The sequence below is a fragment of the Etheostoma cragini genome, chromosome 17 (genome assembly GCF_013103735.1).
Source record: "Etheostoma cragini isolate CJK2018 chromosome 17, CSU_Ecrag_1.0, whole genome shotgun sequence".
NCBI lineage: Eukaryota > Metazoa > Chordata > Actinopteri > Perciformes > Percidae > Etheostoma > Etheostoma cragini.
Genome location: NC_048423.1, coordinates 20061215 through 20080037, shown reverse-complemented (window position 1 = coordinate 20080037; position 18823 = coordinate 20061215). Strand labels below are relative to the sequence as shown.

Genomic DNA, 18823 nt, shown 5'->3' with positions numbered 1-18823 from the left:
TTCGTGGATCTCAGTATCGCAATTTCGGTTTTATTTCGCATATTGTTACAGCCCTAGTGTTTGTTTGATAGTATGTGCAGTCAAGTAGTAAGGGGCGGTGTGTGACAGAGCTAAGTGTCTTCTCAAGCACTCTTCCTCGCCTACTTTCTTGCTATTTTGTGGTAAATGCTATCGTCCCGCAGCTACTCTGCTCTTGAATATGCACTCAGGCGAGAATGGCCATGAGGTTTAGAGCTTGACCAACACTACAGAGCTGGTGGACGCCCTCCTCTTGGCCCCAGAGTGTAGCTGGTCAATTTTTTCAAAGGCCTTGTTGGGATCCCGGAGCCAGACATCGATGAAATGGCTGGTTGGGGGTCTGTTGTTTTCAGCTAATTGACAAAAAGTGGTAACACAGTACTGGGATGTGTTTCAGAAAGCAGGTTTAGTGAAAACTCTGAGTTTGTTAACCCTAAGAAGAAGGGAACTCTGGGTTTTTCTGTTTCCGAAAGAAACATCCGCATGAATAAAAAAAAATGGTTTTATTAACTATGTTAGGCAGACTATACAACGTTTTATTCTCAAAATATGGCATTTCCTTGTGTCAACGATCCCGTTGATCAAGAAGCTGTATTTCTTCGCATGGAGTTAAACATACGTCGGGAGATGATATTGAGGCCCAGACTATGGATGTATTTTAATTTCCGGATAACTACCTATTTGAGCGGTATTGTTTTTCTTCCCAGTCAATCAGTTCTGTAGCCTACATACCTTTATCTGTCCTCGTATCACTAACGTCACCCATCGTGGACATGCTATATCCCAGCACATTCTTTGTGTTTATTTGCAAACGGCAGTTTTCTTTACAACATAGTTGATACGGTGCATATTATAAAGCCACTGTAAAACAAAGCGCCGTCAGAAGAGCGTGACTCGCTCTGAAACATGTTTTTAATGTTTGTGTAGAGTTCCCTGGACACAAACCAGTAAGACACATTAAAAAGAAATAAATTATTATAAATCACAATTCTGTTAATGACAGTGCTGCAACCTCAGAATGGGATTACTAACCTTTTTCGCCTGCAGGATCCCACCTAAATGTAATGATAGGTGTACTACCATTATAGTTTTTACCAGTAATGTTATAAGTTGCCTGTGATTTAATATGAAATTAATACACTATATTAGAGCTTACGAATTGACTTGAGCAGCAAATTTCTCCCACTTCAATTCTCGCTATTTCACAGCAGGCGCTGTGTTTAAAAAAACAAACAAATACAAACTCACTGTGTGTGTGCATAACTATTTCCGCAGTCCAGTTTTTTTGTGGTTTTTACCATGGTGAATTGAAGTGTCATGGGTCCATTTATGCTGCCTTTTAATCGTGGAAATGTAGTGCTGCTTTTTTGGGATGCTTGCGGTCCTGTCAAAGTCGCTTGACCCATAAAATATAAAGTATCCCGTTACCTGTTGGACACAGATGTTGTCCGTGCCGTCTTGCTGATGGGACAGAACCTTGCTTCAATGCAGCGGAATAACTCCCGAAAATAATATCCATCTCACAAATGTGTCTGTCTCTGCTGTCATCTTAACCATCAAATCCAGCAACAGGAAAAAATACTCCCGGCATTTTTTGTCTGTGCTGAAATATTTTGTATAAAAACAAACACAACTAAGTGTTAGGTTAAAATGCGTTGTAACTCACATTACTGAGATTGTAGCGGTGATAGTATTTAATAATATAATAATAATCTTGTTGAAATCTTGTTGTTGTATTACTGGTAAAAAGGAATACATTACTGTTATTGCGTTACTTTTGTGAAGCATTGCTCTCAACACTTTCCAGGAATGCTGTGTGGTCTAGCCGGACCCTCCTCAGCAGGGCTGTGAAGGACGGTCTGGCAATGCAAGACTACTTAGACACATAAATATGTAAAAATATGGTCAAGTTTTAAAAAACAAAATGTTACCCTTTAAGCTCATTATTTTATTATCATTATTTCTGGCATCATTATTGATATTATACTTTATTTGACAGTGGTTACAGGGATTTATGAGGCATCATGCGTATAATAGCAAATGGTGTTCTCATTAACATTTACCTGAAGTGCATTGGGATCAATTATACGGGGATTATAAGCACTGAGCATGCGGTAAACTATGAGCTGCTGAGCCTCATACTGTAGGGCAAACAAATAAAACTCAAGGAGAAGCACTATTTTCTGCCTTGAGATCAGATATTAACTATAGACAAAATGAAGCAGACATTTTTTGCTTTTTGTATTTTCTGTCACTATCTACAATGTTATAATGTCGGATTTTTATGTTAAATGTGGCCAAACTTTTTTTCTAAAAAATAATGAGGTAAACGTGTTTTAGAGAATTCCCTGTGAGTTGAAACGTTTAGTTTTCAAACTGTTCTCAACGTTAGCCTACTGATAAATATTATGTAGCTGCATGCTAATGCGAGATAGCTGTAATCTTGGCGGCTAATGCTTGTCATTTCTCCCCAATTTTGGGATCAAATTACTGCTGGAACATGTCCGGTTGTGTAGTATTATCATGGCTTGACAGTAACAGTTTCCCTTGGCAACCAGATTGAGTCAATTGGCTTTTCAATAATTGTGTTTTTTTAATATAAAAACAAATCAAAATTTACTACACTGGAAAATCTTATTTCAAAAGAAGTCAAAATTTTATTCGGTTGCCACCTTAAAGTCTAAAAATTACATTTGTGTGCAACACAACATTTCAGCTGTTGTGCAACTGCTTTCCACAGACACTCGTTTGCCATGAAAAGATACAGACAACGCAATTTTCTGTTTTATGTTAAATGCGCATGTTAAAATTCGGGCTAATATGGCCCCGCTGCCCGGTATCTAGGGATGGCATAACAATGCAGATCTTGGAGCCTCATTATGGTGCCACCAAAATGTCTGCAATGCCTTGTGATGTCCAAAACAGACATAAAGTTAACAGAAAAACCTTCATGTCACGCTAGTTAACACTGTTCCTCCCCGATGTGTAGATTTGAGTCTCAGATGTAACGGTTTACAGCATAATGTGACATACCAGATGACTATCGAGTCAGACCGGCTCTGTTTGAGTTCAGATGTGAGTTCCGCAGAAGATGAAAATCAGAAGATGGAAATCCTTTCACAAACCTTTTAGCTATCTATGATTGTTTGATTGCTAACAGTATAACAAAACGCCATTCATGTGACAGCCTTTGTTGTGTTTGATTGCTAGCTTGTAGCTAAGCTAGCAAACATTTAAAAAACGTTTTAGCTATCTATGTCTGTTTAATTGCTAACGTTAGCTTAACGCAACATTCAAGTGACAGCCTTTGTTGTGTTTGATGCTATCTTGTAGCCAGCAGTGAACAAACTTGGTTAAGTAGGTCCATTTTTACTGTATTGACATTACAGAAGTCTCTTTGTCCCAAAGTGTGCAACTCAAATCTGCACTTGACTCACATCAGTGAGTGAAAAAACACTAATAATGCGTTACACTTGGCAGCAGGAAGCGTTAGCCTACCATTAGCTACAGTAGTAGCAAACTGGTTTTAACACGGTTAAACAATGTCAAAGTGTGACTGTATTTCACTGTAGAGGATTTCAACCAGGACGTACAACATCCCCTTAAACAAATCCGTATGAATACAGGCTAATATACTGTGTTAGTATGAAAGGATGTTCTGTAATGATTTTTCACAGGGATTTTTCTGTAATTTGATTTTTGAATTAACAGAAATATTGGTTTAGAGGTACAGAGGATGTACAGTAAATCTACAGAGTTTTCCATAAACTCACATTAAAAGGTACTGGTAATTATTTTTTTTCTATAGCCTTTTTTTACATTGTGGTTGTTGTGCAAATGTATGTAAATGTACAAACTATCATAAACACTTGAATATGACACAGTCTATAACAGACTGGACACTAAGGCCTGACATTTTTTTTGTAGTTGTTGACTGTTTTATACAAAAGGTGTCTATTGAAGCGTATGCTCCATTCCTCAGTGGGCTGTGTTTCCTGTCTGGATGTATTGCTTAAATGAACATCAGCAGAGCTGCGTTTTTGAGTCATGACCTGTCATTTTGTAGCTCATTTTTAACACCAGTTCTTTCAACATAAAACCTTTGATTAAAATGCTCATTCTTAGCCTTGATTCAAACTAAAATGCCAATTTTTGTCAAATAATTGTTGATTGAATGTAACTGTTGCTTTTTTTGTGCTAAGACGAGACTAAAATGCCCAGAGTTTTAATGTCCAAAAAAAAACATTTTTGGGGCAATTAATTGTATGCTTATTTATTTATTGAGCATTTATTTATTTCTGTATTCATTTTTAAATATGGTAGACCTGGTCCTCCATAAACAGACAGTTAGGTTTAGGAAAAGATAATGGGTAGGGTTCTAAAATGTACATTTCCGTGACACACCAGCAGTCTTGAGTAAGAGTACAAATATTTTCCCAGAAAATGACTTTTGTAGAATTTAAAGTCACCTTTGAGAACATTATTTGAGTAAAAGTCTTAAAGTACCTGCTGTTTTCTGTAAATTTCCAAAGTAATTTTAGGATATTAAATGTACTTAATTATTAGAAGTATAAAAACACTTTCCACTGTTGTCCGGTGGTTCTCGTCTGTTACCATGGCGGCAGAGCCATCACCAGGTGCTTCCATGACACTATCAGTCGTTATGCTTCCTCCTCTTCTTTTTATCTTTTGACCTATGGTCTCTTTTGCCGCTTGGCAACAAACTTGGCAATCTAGGAGCAATGATTCACCCAACCGTTTTTTTTCCAAACAACAACAAATTTGTTCAGATTTTATTTTGTAGTAACGAGTAACTAAGATACATAGGGGAAAAGTAGTAGGAGAAGTATGCATTTTATTTAGGACATGTGGAGTAAAAGTAAAAGTTTCTGGAAATATGAATAACGAAGTACAGTACAAATACCCAAAAATTCTACTTAAGTGCAGTAACTAACTATTTCTACTTTGTTACATTACAACACTGCATGCGGAACAAGAATGGGACATTAACCCCGGTCTCCACCCCATCCTGCCTCCTTTTACAGATTTTTGGTCTTTCATACTACTCGCTACCATTGTAGCTCTTCTTACTACATCATCTCACAGCTCCGCGGTCTCCGACCGTTCCATACAGACAATAAAGCACATGTGTCAAACTCAAGGCCCCTGGGCCAAATCCGGCCCCTTGCGGATTTTGATCCGGCCCGCAATTTAGGTTTACAATCTATTTCACCTAGTTTTTGCCACTTTTGCCAATGCTTTTGGTGCTTTGTCCCCCACGTTTTCTAAGTTGTTTTTGTTGCTGTTTTCAACCTTTTTTCTAGGATGGCTAAAGAACGTTTTTGCAGATTTCTTAGGGCTTTATTTTGACCAAACAGTAAGGGAGAAGACTTTATAAGACATGCAATAATACATTCAGAGATATTTGACTTTTTCAAAATGGAAGCATGTCAATACACTGTAAATGTCTGGCCCTTGATGTGATTCTTATTTTCCAATGTGGTCCTTAGTGAAACTGAGTTTAACACTACTAAAGGGTGTTTTTCGTCTGACGCTGAGAGACACTGACCAAGCGTTAGTATTTTACAAGTTGTGAAAGAGAACAGGTTTGTAAATGTAATCGAAAAGCAGAAGGGAATAATAGAGAGAGAGAGAAAGAGAGATAGAGAGATACAGTGATATAAGAAAAGGATGGGTTGATAGAAGGAGGGATGGAGGGAGTAGGGGAGGTGAGAGTACATCCGAGCGGCCCAGCATGGCGAGTTCTCTGACGGAAGTGAAGGAGGGGAGGGGAGGGGAGGGGGAGGAAACAACTGAGCTTGGCACCGACGGAGAGGGCGAGAGATTCTCCGTGTCCCTGCTGCCATATGGTGAGCAGCCAGTTCGCAGCACATGTATGCACTGACGGAGACACAGGAAAAGGCTAATCATATTGCAGCAAAAAATCATATCAATCCTATTTTTCATGAAAGATATTTTACTTTAAGCAGAATAAACATTTGAACAAGAATAATCAATAAATTGCATGTTTTAATGCTTTAATGTAATAAATATGGATTAAAAGTGGGGATGTCCTGATCCTGATCACAGTATCGGATTAGAGACGATTTTGACACTTTTTTAACTGATCTTTACTAAGTTAGGTTTTTATTAAAGATTGACAATTAGGCCCTGAACTAAATTTAGTTTTCGTTGTCTAGAGTGGAACTTTATACGTTCATTTTGTGGTTGGGGGTTTGCTGGGATCCTGGGAACTGTTTCGATGTTGAGATAAAAGACTAATTTGCTGCACTAAGGTAAATGTAATAAACTTAAAGAGTAGCTACTGCTTTACTTCAACCTGGACCCTATCTTCCTAGGTTTTGTGTGTACATCACTGAAAGGAACAACAATCTTTGAAATTGGTCCAGTATTAAGCTTGAACGCTGTAACCGGCCAGTTGTAAAATGTGCCAGTTTGGTCCACTAAACGTGCTTTATTTTGCCACTGACAGGCTCAGATTAATATTCTGTGTGTGTGACAACATTATGGAAAGGATTCCTTAAACAGACCTTTCTATTTAACTAGAAACAGCTCTGGGGTTGCTAGCGCTAAACCCACCAGACTCCATTACATTTTTAAGTAATTAATGTTGTTAAAATTATTGTTTATTTACATGGAGTGTTGTGGTCTTGTGTTTTTAGGTTTATAAAATATATGTTTAAAATCTTTAACAGAAAGATTGACCTCTTTAGAAATCCTTTTTTATAATGCGATCTCGCTTAATACTGGACCAGTGTTAAACATGGCTTTTCCCATCAGTCACTTAGACCAAACACATTGGAAAATAATCCTAAGAAGACATATTTTTGTTAGTTTATTTTCTTTTTTTTTTGTGTTAACAAAATGGTGTGCAGCTCTATTATCTGAGCAACTTTATGTATCGGATTGGGATTTGGTATCGGGAAAAATCGGATTGGATCTGATCGGTGGATCAGAAAAATTGATAAGCAATATATAGATCAAAAAACTAACAACACCAAGAATAAAATACGATCCATGCTAAATCTGGCTGGCACAGCAATGTTTAGGTTAGCTTCAGAATTTTTCCAAACCATTCCATATTAGAGAGGTTTGGTTGCTGTAATTTCTTCTGTCCACACTGGCAGTGAAGCAATGTTTTCTTGTTGTGACTTCACTGTAAAAGACAGGACAAGTCCATAGTCCTCATTTCATGCAGAAAATGCATTCAAAAGTTGAGAATAAGTGGACCAAGGACCATAAAGCTGCATTCACACCCACCCAGGCGGTCGTCTGAAGGTGCTGCGAAAATGCAGGTCTTTCCATTCTTTTGATGCATTGCATTTAGGCTGCAGCGGTGGTGGGTGGGAGCTAAAAAAGCTGCAGAGGCCTGCGTCCAAAAAGTTAAGACAGATTCTTTTGGAGACACGCAACCCAACATCCAACACATTCTCACTCACAGCTCATGAAATACGGACGCTTGGTCTGGTGCCTTTGTACTTTTGTCAATAACCTAAGCTTTGTTCAAGGGCAAAATCTAAAATGTGTCTTGAAAATCATTTCTCCATAACACAAAAGTCTCTAAGAAATACTTATCATTTAATTGTTAATACCAAACAGTCATTTTGAATTCATCCAGTATGACTAAAGGTGTAAATAATGTTGTGCATGTGTCATGAAATTATGGTTTACGGTATCATGACGGTACATGTAAAATAATTACAAAATGTATTTTAAGTTCAGTTAAACCATTTTTCTCAAAAATAGTGCCTTAAAAGTCTTTTTATTCAAATTTCACGTCAGTTTGATGCAACCTAACACAATTTACATGGCCACTTTAATAATCCCCAGATTTCTATCAGCCTATAAAGGTGATAAACTCTTTTCTGCAAATAATAGCCTAAGGTGTTAAAGGGAGTGTAGGTGGATATCCTCTGCATGCAAACAAATTCCTCTTCATACATACATACACACACACACACACACACACACACACACACACACACACACACACACACACACGCACACACACACACACCCACACACACAGTTGCAAACCGGAAGCAGATTTCTAATTCTGGTATGCATTTTACTTACCATTCAATTTCACAAATAGCATGAGAGCAAGGAAACTTTTTAATACTCGTCTATTATGGGACACAGAATGAGTTCCAATCAATCTTGTAGATGACTCCTCGACAGTAAGTGTGTGTGTGGGGACTAGATTAAAGACAGCAGTGAAAGTTGTGGGGAGATAAAGAGATGCTGAGAGCAAGGCCGTTTGAGAATGAGCTGGAGAGAGTGGAACTTTTGAAGGTCTTTACTCAAACATCTCACAACAGAACTCAGTAACAAGGGATTAAAGTTACTTTAAAAATAAGTGTCGGAGAACAAATGAGAATGAGACGGAGTGCCTAATTTCTAAATGGCCGTGAGGTGATTTTCTCCGACACTGACTCATTGTTATTTGATTCATGTCTGCCTGCTTTTTGAATATCGATCCAGGAACTGGAGGAGTGACTCATATGCGGCCATATAGAGGCCTGAGTGACTCCAGGGAAAGAGTGGAAGCTGGCTCCCAACCCCATCCTGATGCCGCCCTGCTTTATAAAAGCAGGGCCGGGGAAGGCCGAGCCAACGTTTGGCTTAAGTAGCAGTAATGGCGCTCAAGGACTGAAGGACTCAGCTATTTTAACTGGCTCGTTTTTTGGACACATCTACTGTATGTCAAGCACGGGGTCTCCAACTCTTTGGATTTGTTTAACTGAAACTTTAAGCTTTGATCTAAAGCTTGCAGGCTCAGGGAGAGAGCGGTCCAAAACCAATTGTGGAATTTGAAAAGAAGCTTTGTCTGCAGAAATAACTTAGCGGTCATTAGAGGTGATAATGAATGGAGACACAATGAGGATTTTTGCTTCCAACCTGAGAAAATCTTCATTAAAATGGAATATTTGCTGAGTATTGGTTAGAGAGGAGCAACCCTGCTAATTAATGACATGTTTAGGATAAGCCTGGTGATATTTTGAAGTGTTTTAAGATGTCCCTTCCATTATGAGGCTTAAACCGAAGGACTATCAAATCATCAAAACTAAGCATTAAATGTCATAATTTCCCTATGGGCTCTGGTTCCAATACCAACTCAACATTTATTTTGTTGTTATTTGTTAATAGTGTTAAATTATTCTTGTGTGTAAGGTGACTAAGGTTTACACATTATATATTTAAGTACTTTAAAACATTACTATAGTGTTAAATTTAAATAATTTTCAATTAATAAAACTCTATAAATGAGCCTTTCTTATTTTATTTTTCAGTTTTTCAAGAATCGGTTTAGGAGTCGGAATCCTTTTAAAAGTACTAGTTCAGCATCGGAATCGTAAAAATCCAAAGGACAGCCAACCCTACCCTTGGACGTCTTTAGGTTTCTCTTCAAGCTTTTTGAGTGTTATCTATTTCTCATCTGCGCTAGCTTTTCCAACATTTTGGAAATAAATATGGTAATAGTACTGGTCCAAAATGATGTGAAATTGCGTGTTTCTTTGATTAAAAAACATCACATTTTCTTGAGGGCGGTAATAACCCTAATGTGGGTTGGGGTGATAATGTGTGATAATCACAAAATACAATTCAGTGTTTGTCATGTTTAAATGTCATCAGCGCAATAGTCTTCTATCCGTATGTGATTTGAATAGTTTTAACTGAGCTCTATGGCACAGAGGAACAGGATTTCTCAGGATCTGACTACACTGACAATACTTTTTAGATTGTTGGTATTGGTCTTTTCGTGGGATTTGTTACCAAGGATAAGCATAATACCAGCCTTAACCTTCAAGGAACCGTATTTGTGTGTGTGTATGTATGTGTGTGTATGTGTGTTTGCAGAATGTGTTTGTTTGTCAGTCACAAATGAGTGGGTAGGGGGAGGCTCGCGGATTGATCCATGTTGTTCATGCTGGTGGATGTTTGACCCATCCACCAGCCAACCTGTCTCCTTATGCAGACTTACTACTGTTGTCACTCTTCGTACTACGTCATCTTACAGCGCTGCGGTCGAGCTGCTGCTAAGCCCGGTGCGTTCTACACGCCGGAGGCCTTCTGCGTCCCTATCTGACGCTGGGGGCCACCGATCAAGCGTCAGTATTTTACGCGTCGAGAATAAGAACAGGTTGTCCTTTCTTACCCTTTTCTTCATCCATCGTCTTTGGTCTTCCTGTCATCAAACATTCTTACTACTGGCCGTGTGGCTAAAGCCGGATGTCATATATTCTTCTTCTTTGTCATAGAGCTTTATTATTTTCCAAATACTATTTATAACACCAATGAACCACAGTGCACTGGGAGACATGTTCCTCCATTACCATGAAAACACACACACTCAATGTATTTTGTTCTTGATTCAATACTGCTGCCGGAAATACTCACTGGAGCACCAAATGTGTATTAATCCGCAGCAGAAAATAGCCCCCAGCAAATAGACTATTTCCTCCTGCTTGCTACAAACTACAATGCCCTGCTGTTTTAGGAATAACTGAGTCTTTAAAAAACAAAAAAAATACTTTACACTTGTGACCCATTTTTAAAGATTTACGTCTTGGGTAGGAACCAATGGGCTTAGGGCCTGTGGTAATGGCCTTTTCATTTGTTGACTAAATATATATAATCTCAGCCTTGTAGAAGCAGTTTCAGTATCTTAAACCATAAAACCACATCACTTCAAAAAAAACAACAACTGAGAAAGTGATCTCACTCCACGGACACTTTTGTTCTCTCTCTCTAAGAAACAAGGTTTCTTAGCTTCCTTTGCTGCGTGTCATCCCCCATCCCTCTCCCCCTTTCCACGCTACTATAATAAAAGGAAAAAAGAAAAAAACATTTAAAGACTTCACTGTGTGATATATGGCCTGTTGAGATGGATATTTTGCAGTTCAGATGTAATTTATTTACAATAACGATATCAATATTCACAATAACATACTGGGCCCTATTTTAACGATCTAAGTGCCCAGCGTGAAGCGCATGGCGCTGGTGCGTTTAGGGCCTGTCCAAATCTGCTTTTGCTGGTAAAAGGGAAAAAGGGTCCCTGTGCCGGGCGCATGGTTCAAAAGAGTTGTAATTAATGTGTTCATTCATAGCTGTGTTTTGGGCGTAACATGCAATCAACGAATCAGTGTCATCTCCCATTCCCTTTAAAAGCCAGGGGCGTTTGGACCACATTGCTGTTATGATGGCGGATTTGGACCGTGATATTTTTATTTGTAACCTTTTGCATTGCTTTGTTTGTGTACTGCTGTGTGTCCCTGTGTGTGTAACATAGTAGTGTGTGTGCGCTGTGTTTAACCGTTGTGTTGTCCTACTGGGTCAAAACCTGACAAAAATGTGACATTTTTGTCCCTTTTTCAGACTTGTTTTTAGTTTTCACTTACACCACCTTACTACCACTAGTTTTACCACTTTTTTTACTACTACTAGTTTAACTACTTTTTGGAATTCATGGTCTATAACCCTCATTTATATAGAATTATACCCCAATATTCGAGTTAAAAAAAAGGAAATAATTAATTATTTTGACTAATAGTCAAGATCAGGCGAACGTACAGATGAGATTAGTCAGAAATGAAAGTGATCAATTGTATTTGCAGTGTTGTAAGGAATCTAATCCATTTTTTTGTGGTAATTTGGTTAAAAATAAACCCATATTTCAGATATATAGACATGTTTTAAAGGGGTCAAATTTGACCCGAGGACAACAGGAGGGATAAACTAATTGGCTGTTAAAATAAAACTGAAATGCTACACTACGGACTTACTGACTAGAGAAGGTTTTTGTTGGTAAATGGCACGATCCCTGCTCTCTGGGTCCAGACAAAACATCAGACTTTGCGCTGTGCCGGGTGCAAGATAGAACCCATTATCTGTCTTGGCAATTTAATGTCATTGTTTAAAGCACCTTTTCAGTACACAGATCATTGCACATGATAAAAATGACCACTTCTTTTTTTAAATAACATCCTTATAAGTTATTCACTTGGAAATGTTTCCTCTTCCATTTGAAAAACTATGATTTTTATGACTCAGTTACAGGCTAAACAAGGGAACTTTTTTCAGTGTGTAACTCGTTTTTCTAATAAAATTTAATTTACACCCTCATGGACAACGCTTAGGTATGTGTGGAGTCATATCTAAGCATACAAACACACACACACACACACACACACACAAACACAGTTTCATTTTTTGTTTATGAGAGAAGGTATTGAAATTTAAGATGGAAAGTGGAGTGTGTTTTGAGCTTCTGTATGTGTGTGTTTTCATAGGAAAGTGAAGCTTTTATGCTCACTTTGCTTTAACCTTGTGTCTCACTACATTTGAATATGGATATTTACCTGCGGTTCCTTAATGAGCTCGCTCTCGGTTTCTCCGTTACTCTGTACATTTCTCTCTGATCTCTCCCCGTCTTCCTCTCTTCTTCCCCCTCCCTTGGCTCTGTCCTCCTCCCTCTCTCCTTCTTATAATGATCTGCCAACTCCCTCCATACATTTCCCGACACTGTTATTTGATGTGATAGAGATTCCCCCCCCCCCCCCACCTGCAAGAGAGAATTTGATGGCTTGTTGTGGTTGACTGATTTGCCGAGACGTACTTGATGTATTTCCTGCTTCTGTTCTCAGTGTTTGTTTCTACAGTATGTCCTACTTTGACAGATTCATTGCAAAACACACACACACACACACACGCACACACACGGAGTAACACACCACATTTATTTTACGTTAGATTGTCCGTTTCCATCCTTGTTTCTGTTCACTGAGGAGAACATTGACACCAAATGATATTTATACAGTAGATTGGTAAACTGGTACTCAGTTTATATGTTACTGTAAGTGATAATAGGCTAACATTTAGAATGTGTTGAGGAAATCCTTTCACATAATAATACTGTGTGAGTGTCAGTAGCCTATAAGTTACCGTGAAATATCTATTCATCTCTATTGGTATCCGAAAAACGACATTACGAAATAGCAAAGACTAGAAATGATAGGTTAATGAAAGAATAGCAGATTGGTAAGATATGATAAGATCCATACACCTTTATTGATCTGGCTTACGCTCAGATGAGATCATATTCTCAGTGTCTGACATTTTGGAAAGGATTTTTAAGGAGGTTGACCTTTCTGTTAAAGAGTAAGATCCTTTTTTAACTATAAAAACATCTAGAAAATTGCGTTCGCTAAATCTACAAGACTCCATATAAATAAACATTAATTTTAGCATTGTGAAATACACTTCTTTCAAAGTCGACAGCAACAAAATAAAAACTATGAAAAGCTGTTTTGGGTCGTCTTTCTACTTTTACAACCATCACAACTCTAATTTTGGTTGAAATAAACACATATTATTAAGATTTACATGTGAAAATATGTTGGCTCTCTACATACTAAAAGTATGCTTTTTTAAATGGAGTCTGGTGGGTTCAGCGCTAGCAACTTAAGAGCTGTTAAACAGGTTAAACAGAAAGGTCTTAAATTGGTTTTAAAAAAGGTCCAAGTCTGAAGAGCTCCTTTCCATAATGTTGCCAGGACCTCCGATGTTTTACCTGGAATCTGCTGGAGCCACTCTCCCAGTTTGGGGGTCCTAGCCACCAGTGCTCTGATTACCACTGATTACCACTGTTGCTCTTACTTTCCACATCTTTGCTAGCTCCTCTTTCAGCCCTTGGTATTTCTCAAGCTTCCCGTGTTCCTTCTTCTTGATGTTGCTGTTGCTTGGGATTGCAACATCTATCACTACTGCGTTCTTCTGCTGTTTGTCGATCAACACGATGTCTGGTTGTTTAGCCATCACCAGTTTGTCAGTCTGGATCTTGAAGTCCCACAGGATCTTAGCTCGGTCATTCTTGACTACCTTAGGAGGTGTCTTCCATATTGACCTTGGGACTTCCAGCCCATACTCGTGGCAGATGTTCCTGTACACTATATACAATATATATATATATATATATATATAGTCTGAGCGTCAGATTATTGTGTGTATATATATATATATATATATATATATATATATATATATATATATATATATATATATATATATACACACAATAATCTGAGCGTTATCTGAGCGTCGGATTATTGTGTGTATATATATATATATATATATATATATATACACACACACAATAATCTGAGCGTGTCTGAGCATGCACCCATTAACTTACATTGTAGTGTATGGACCAATGTCAAACATTGTTGATGCCATCAGTCACTTATAAAAACATAGGACAATAGGGTCCAGGTTTTTAACCACTTGTTTGCCCCGCATTATTGAACCTTGTAGTACTCATTTCTGATGACACACACAACCACTTGTCCAAACACATTTGCCAGACAGCCGCCATGATTTGCCTACGTGTAGCTACTAGCAAGTATACGATCCCAATAATAGAATGACAGTTAGGACAGAGGGAAATGAGATGTAAGGATGAAGGAATGCACTCTATGTCCCTCTGTGCATTTCATATTGAGTGTAGTTAAAGCCAGCCATGGATTTATTAGGCCTAATACCAATAGAAGCTATTTTGGATTAAAGCCACCTATCATAAACAAAAAATGCCTCTCAAGTAACAAAGAAGATACCAATGATCATAATCAAAAAAACAAAACACAACTCTTCATATTGATGTTGAATAGTTTTGTATTGTTGAATGAACAGTGTTGTCAGACTTAATTCAGTTTAAAGGTTTGTCGTGAACAATCTATGTAGTATTAATAATTAAACATACTGTATCATAGATCACACTGGCTCTATTTACTAGCCCATGCTGTACGTTGTTGCCAGTCCATTGGGCTGTGAACAGAGCCAGGGGTTGGGACCAACACAGCAGGAGGCGTGGATCAGGAAGTAAATCCTGCGGTGCTGCAGCAGCAGGTCACCTCTCTGTGGCCTTTGGCTATCGCTCCCAGAAGGTGTGTGTGTGTGTGTGTGTGTGTGTGTGTGTGTGTGTGTGTGTGTGCACTTAAGATGATTAGCTGTGGGTTTCCATGAGTGTTAGTTTATGTGCAAATGTGTAGGCTGTTTTGTGTCGAAATTACAAGGGAAGTGATGGGGTGGGATGTACGTATATGTGTGTGTGTGTGTGTGTGTGTGTGTGTGTGTGTGTATGTGTGTGTGTGTTTGTGTGTGTGTTTGCGCTTAAGATGATCAGCGGTGGGTTTCCATGAGTGTGTGTTAGTTAATATGCAAATGTGTAGGCTGTTTTGTGTAGAAAGTACAAGGGAAGTGATGGGGTGGGATTTACGTGTGTGTGTGTGTGTGTGTGTGTGTGTGTGTGTGTGTGTGTGTGTGTGTGTGTGTGTCTGTGTGTGTGTGTGCAGGTCTTAACATTTCCAGGAGCAGGTAGCATTTCACCCACTGGGTCCCAAGGCTTTTCTTTAGGGTGTATTTAGAGAAACAGTTTGTCCTGTTACACACTAAGGAGTGAGGAGCAACGCTGTGATTTCTTGATCAAAAGACTGGATGTTGGACCTCCTTTTTACAGGCCTCTGATGGAATTTGTAGTTTTTTTAAAAAGCTGGGCTGATGGAAGAAGAAGCTGCACCGCTGTCTCCTAGTCTGTAAGTAGGCTACTGTTGCAGCCACGGCAAATGCTATGAAATGCTATACATGTCAAGAGAGGTGAAATGCTTTGAGCAGATTGAATGTGATGACATCTGAGCTCAGATAACTCCTCTTAACATGTATGAATCAGTGTTTTCTTCAGTGTTCTGTATTTCAGATATGGAGGTCTAGCGTTTTCTTTGCTTGCATGTCTATTTCATTCTTAATTTATGATGACTCTTTTTATTCATATAAAGACTGTCCTCACTTTTGGAATCGTTAAAATGTTTGCATGCCTTCCATGTTTTAGATTCAGGGGAAAGGGCAAACATTTTAACCCTTGTGTTGCCTTCCCATCGACCATGGACTTTATTTTTTCATTTAATTTCATTTTATTTTATTATATATTTATGTCAAACAATCATCAACGTTGCAAAAGAATAAAAATCAAAATACCAAAGCAATTTACCAAAGTAAAAAAATAATAATAAAAAAGGATAATTTTGAGAAGGAGCAGGTGGATGCATGCAGCTTATTAGGTCCTGCCCCTGCCTGACAATATTATATTATTACAAAACAAATACATATGCAAATACAGCATACAGTTTTTCAGGTCTTACAATCACTTACAACAATATAAAACAACACCTTTACATTACAATTCCATTCCTATGTTTCAGTATATTCCTTTCTGTATTGGTAAGTATTCAATTCAGTTCAATTCAGTTGTATATATAGTATCAATTCATAAAAAGAGTTATCTCAAGACACTTTACAGATAGAGCAGGTCTAGACCACACTCTATAATTTAAAAGGATCTAACAGTTTTTGTAGTTCCCTCCAGAGCAAGCAACTGTGGTACGGTGGCGAGGAAAAACTCCCTTTCAGGCAGAAACATGGAGCAGACCCCGGCTCATAGGCGGTGTCTGACGGCCAGTTGGGGGGTGTGATTAATAGTGGCAATAACAGTCACAGTAAAAGAGCAGAGCGTAGCAGGATGTAACAGGGACGCAGGATGTGTAGCAGGACCAGGAGCCGCCCTGATCCAAGGAAACATGCTGGGGGAAAAAGAACATAAGGACTCTGGGGAACAACTCGCCCGAGCTAGGTTAGTAACAGGCATTTCTGGGACGTGGATACACACAAATGGCAAGAGAGAGGAGAGAGGAGCTCAGTGTGTCAAAGGAAGTCCCCTGCAGTCTAAAACTATAACAGCATAACTAAGAGAGACAAGGTAAAGAGAGGAGCCCGGTCGGGTTGTACTGCCCTGCCTCCCTCTAGTTTGATTATATTATTGATTATATGGTAAATTAATCTGACGACTATGAAGAGAAGCAGAGAAGAGAAGGGGTGCCGGGTCTGTAGCTATACACCCACCCCCGCCAGGCTAGGCGGACGCCGCGACTCCTCACTCCCTAACTATAAGCTTTATCAAAGAGGAGAGTTTTAAGTTTACTCCTAAATGTGGTGACGCTGTCTGCCTCCTGAACCCAGAACGGAAGCTGATTTCACACTAGAGGAGCCTGATAGCGGAAGCCTTTGGCCCCCATTCTACTTTTAGAGACTCTAGGAACCACAAGCAACTTTGAATACTGGGATCGGAGTGCCCTAGTGGGAAAATAAGGCACTAAGAGCTCGTAAAAATAAGATGGTGCTTGACCATTTAGAGCTTTGTAGGTCAGGAAAAGGATTTTAAATTCAGTCCTAGATTTTACAGGAAGCCAATGCAGAGAAGCTAATGCGGGGGAAATCTGATCTCTTTTCTTAGTTCTTGTTAGAAGCCTTCTAGATCAGCTGGAGAGTCTTAAGAAAGTTATTTGAGCATCTTGATAATAAAGAATGACAGTAGTTCAGCCTGGAAGTAACAAATGCATGGACTAGTTTTTCAGCATTGTTTTGAGACAGGATGTTCATTATTTTGGCAATGTTATGAAGTTGAAAAAAGGCTGTTCTTGAGGTTTGCTTTAGATGGATATATATATATATATAGGATGTATCCCAATCAAAAGTTGTAGTGCTAGAGGCCAGGGCAATGCCATCCAGAGCTACATCCCTAGATAAGTTTGGAGTTGTACACAATAACTTCAGTTTTGTCCGAGTTTAACATCTAAAAATTGTAGGTCATCCATGATTTTATATAATGTATGCATGCTTCAAGTTTAACTAACTGACTGGTGTCGTCTGGCTTGATTGATAGGTATAATTGGGTGTAATTCGCATAACAATTAAAGTTAAGTCAGTGTTTCCTAATAACATTGCCTAGAGGAGCGTACTTGGAGGATTCATTGTTAACGTTAACAAATTGAGATAGATCAGATAAATATGACTTAAACCAACTTATTGTGATTCCTTTAATGCCAACTAAATGTTCCTGTCTCTGTAACAGGATGCTATGGTCAATGGTGTCAAATGCAGCACTAAGATCTAGTAAAACAAGAACGGAGACTCCTTTGTCTGAAGCAGTTAGAAGGTCATAGGTAATTTTCACCAGTGCCTTCTCTGTGCTATGATGCTTTCTGATGCTTTTTTTCCTGACTAAAAGTCTTCAAGTAAACTGTAGCTATGTAGATAATCAGATAACTGACTACTGATAACTACCTTATAAGATACTAAGATATAGGTCTATACTGTAGTTGGCTAAGACCTCAGGCTCAAGGGAGATTATTTTTCAGTAAAGGTTTTGTCACAGCTACTTTAAATGGCCGCGGTAAATAATGGAGTGTTGACCACCGATTACACTTAAGTAGCCTCGTTGGGAAGGGGTCTAAGAGACAGGTAGATGGCTTAGCTGAAGAGACCTTTAACATGAATTGTTGAAGGTCTATAGGACAGAAGCAGTCTAAGTATATGTCAGGTCTTTCTAGTTCTACTGCGTTTAAAGGTGAACCTTTAGAAATTGAAGGCAAAAGAATTTATCTGTAATTGTTATCATTTTATCATTAAAAAAAGCTCATAAAGTGGTCACTACTTAGAGATATAGGAATAGATGGCTCAATAGAGCGGTGACTGTGAAGTCGTCTGTAAGCAGGTCATAGAACCATCTACAAACTTATCAATTTGAGAGGGACTAAAGTTAAAATAAAGGTCCTCTGTTATATTAAAGCATGGCACTAAATTAAATGCTGTTGGAAATTATGAATTATTTTTCCTTATCCTTAGTTAAGATCAGTGGATGTTGAATAAATCACAGACTCATAGCTACAGCACCCCC

At 38.5% G+C, this 18823-nt stretch overlaps 1 protein-coding gene and 1 long non-coding RNA gene across 6 annotated transcripts in view; one reads left to right on the top strand and one right to left on the bottom strand.

Annotated features, from left to right (window-relative positions):
* Positions 1-18823, top strand: part of LOC117960400 (regulating synaptic membrane exocytosis protein 3-like) — a 139315-nt gene that overhangs the window by 15478 nt on the left and 105014 nt on the right. The window lies entirely within an intron of this gene.
* Positions 5074-10096, bottom strand: LOC117960409. The gene is made up of 3 exons (XR_004660141.1): positions 10046-10096; positions 5830-5831; positions 5074-5104 (listed from the first exon to the last, which is right to left on the bottom strand). It is a non-coding gene; the product is annotated as an uncharacterized LOC117960409 (long non-coding RNA).